At 43.9% G+C, this 2,923-nt stretch overlaps 1 pseudogene; it reads left to right on the top strand.

The window, feature by feature from the left end:
- The first annotated feature begins 393 nt into the window (after window positions 1-393).
- On the top strand, window positions 394-2,273 carry LOC144163252 (uncharacterized; annotated as a pseudogene).
- The last annotated feature ends 650 nt before the right edge of the window (window positions 2,274-2,923 follow it).

The raw sequence follows: 2,923 nt of genomic DNA on the forward strand, positions 1-2,923 counted from the left end.
AACAAACCGATTCTCTATTCTCAGAAGCCTGTAATAGGCGGGCGCTCTTCAGCTTCTTGCGGATAAGGAAAAATGGCGTTACTGCACCAAACGTAGACTCCTTCTTTCTTACGACAACGTCCTTTTAGTATGTCACCACCTTTGAAAAGGCATAATTTTATAAAAATGACTTTTTTTCTTTTTTAGATTTCCAGAATACCCAAAGATTCAAATATGTTGTGCAGAAAGAATTATGTTTCTATCCTTTTTGGTTAAAAAGTTGCAGCCAAATTTCTAACAGCTGGTGAACCGTCCTGAAATCGAAACTAATGTGGTGTGGTAGCAAAAATTCACAACTCAGTGAAAATCTGTGGTGTATATTGAATTCTTTCTGTTTGGTTCTGGTCTAATACATAACGATAATCCAAAATAAATTTGCGATGCTTTCTGTTTTTTAAACATCGCTTTAAACTTCCGTAAGGGGGACGCATGAGGCTAGAGGCATCCCAGGTGCTCACTTTGCGCGCGCTTTATGCTACTGCTGTGAGAGCTTCGGGGCCATCCTGTTGATCTGGATTCTCTTTACTAGCGAAAATAAAGCATTGGCGGAACGTTTTTATAAGAAGTTATGGCCAAGTTCCGGGTGAAAGGGCAACTGAAACGAACGTTTCGTGGAAATCGGCACACGGTGAATGCTCCGACCAAATACCATGCGGACGTCAATGTTTCGGCGAGTGCTGCTAAGCTTGGGGACGTGGACAACAACTGTGAAGTGCCCCTAGAAGACCCTTTACTGCAAGGTAATAGGATTATTGATGTGGAGATTCTGTCGTCTGTTTTTGCAAAATTGGCCTGCCCAGAATGCAAGACGACGTCACTCCGATTGGAAGAATCCTCGCAGCAGGGAATATCTTTTGCATACGTCGTTGTGTGTGACGCCTGCGCATTTGGACATTCTTTTAAATCGTCAAAAAAGGCTGGAAGTGCTATTGAGAATAACCTGCGTCTTGTCTATGCTATGCGGCAGCTTGGCAAGGGTTATTCTGGAGCTGTAACGCTGGCGAAAGTAATGAACATGCCACCACCGCCTTGGCATTCTGCCTACCAAAAGATATCTACCAAGCACTGTAAAGCGGCAGAGAGTGTTGCGTCTGAGTCAATGGCAAATGCCGCTGCTGAAGTGCGTTGTTTTGAGCAAACTACTGACTGTGGTGATCATGGGATGGCACTTGGCAAAGGCGTGGACATTCTTCATTGAACGGCTGCGTCTCCTGTAGGGCAGCCGTAAATGTAGGGCATGCGATTTGAAAAGCAAGTTGAACCCAACAAGTGTGCTGCATTTATGGAATGGAAGGCAAACCATACCCAGTGCCCGGCGAACTACACCGGTAGTGCTGGTGGCATGGAGGCCGTAGGGCTTTATCGTATGTTCGAGCGTGCAGAAAGAAGTCGTCAATTAAAGTATGTAGACGTCTATGGAGATGGCGACTCCAAGAGCCACGTGGCAGTAAAGGACATATATGGCCCAAATAGCATGCGGAAACTGGAGTGCATTGGACATGTACAGAAGCGAGTACGGTGCCGCCCACGAAAGTTGAACAAAAACTGTTCGCGGACTAGGAGGCAAAGGAAAGCTAACCGACGTTCTCATCGACCGGCTGCAGAACTACTATGGTATTGCCATCAGAGCGAATGTGGGAGACCTGCACGCAATGAAGCAAGCAACATTAGCCAGCTTGTTCCATTGCAGTTCAAAAGATGAAGCACCAAGGCATGGTCTGTGTCCCCTGGGTGCCGAGAGTTGGTGCGGGTTTAATCGACAGAAAGCACTCGGTGGTGGACGCTACAAGCACAAGGGAGGCCTTTCCGACGAGGTACACAACCAAGTGAAGCCAGTGTATGCTGACCTTTGTAAGGAGGAGCTCCTAAGCAAGTGCCTCCACGGAAAAACCCAAAATGCCAATGAGAGTTTCAACAGTATGATTTGGCAACGGGTATCCAAAGACGTCCACGTGGGCTTGCCTGTCCTACTTTTTGGTTTATATGACGCTGTGTGCCACTTCAATAATGGCAGCAGAAGCACAGCTGATATTTTGAGAGAAGCAGGCATCGAACCTGGCCACCATACTCTCTTAGCATGTCGCAGTAGTGACCGGTACCGTGTGAAGAAGGCCCAGCGTCACTCAACGAATGAGGAAAATCAACTCCGCAAAAAAAGACGGGCAGCTACAAAAGCCAAACGAGAGTGTGTGGCAGCTAACGAGGGCCCTAGCTATGAACCTGGTGGATTTTAACTTTCTACGATGTTATTCTCTTGCTTGTTCATGGAATGAAAAACTTTGTTCTTGTTTTTCTCAAAACTTGATTTTTTGTACTTTCTTGCTACGCAAACAGTCGTAACTTCTAAATAAATGCAGCATTTTCAATTAAACTTTCCGTACTCATTTCTTTATTACCAACGTATGCAATGAACTAGGATAATTGAAAACTAATGGTAAGTTTTTATGTAATCAAGTTTTATTTTACAGAATCTAGTAAAAAAAGCCGAATTTTATCGCTTTCTTCGGAATTTTTGCTGTAACTTGATTCCCATATATCGGACCGCAAAGATCCTAGTTAATTGCACAGCCTGGATAGTTGGGTACCCCTGTGCCGAGTAGTTTACAATTTCTGCACAGCTTTCGTAAGTTATGAATGTTCGCGTAACAGCTAAGGTTGAGCAATTTTTCGTCACTAACAAGTGCCAATATAATTTTTTTCACTCTTTTTTTATTTTAAATACCACTTATAACGGTCTTTCATAAGGTCAATGTAAAATAAAAGTTTTGGTGTTAAAATTTAAAAAATTTTTGAAAAAGGTGGTGGCAGACCTTAAAAATTCTTCTTGAAAAATTGGCTTTAGGACTGCAGGCTCGGTTCACAACTCAATATTCTGTACTGGCCC

This window comes from Haemaphysalis longicornis, unplaced genomic scaffold (genome assembly GCF_048455015.1).
Source record: "Haemaphysalis longicornis isolate Haplotype H1 unplaced genomic scaffold, Haemaphysalis longicornis Haplotype H1 scaffold_1, whole genome shotgun sequence".
Taxonomy (NCBI): domain Eukaryota; kingdom Metazoa; phylum Arthropoda; class Arachnida; order Ixodida; family Ixodidae; genus Haemaphysalis; species Haemaphysalis longicornis.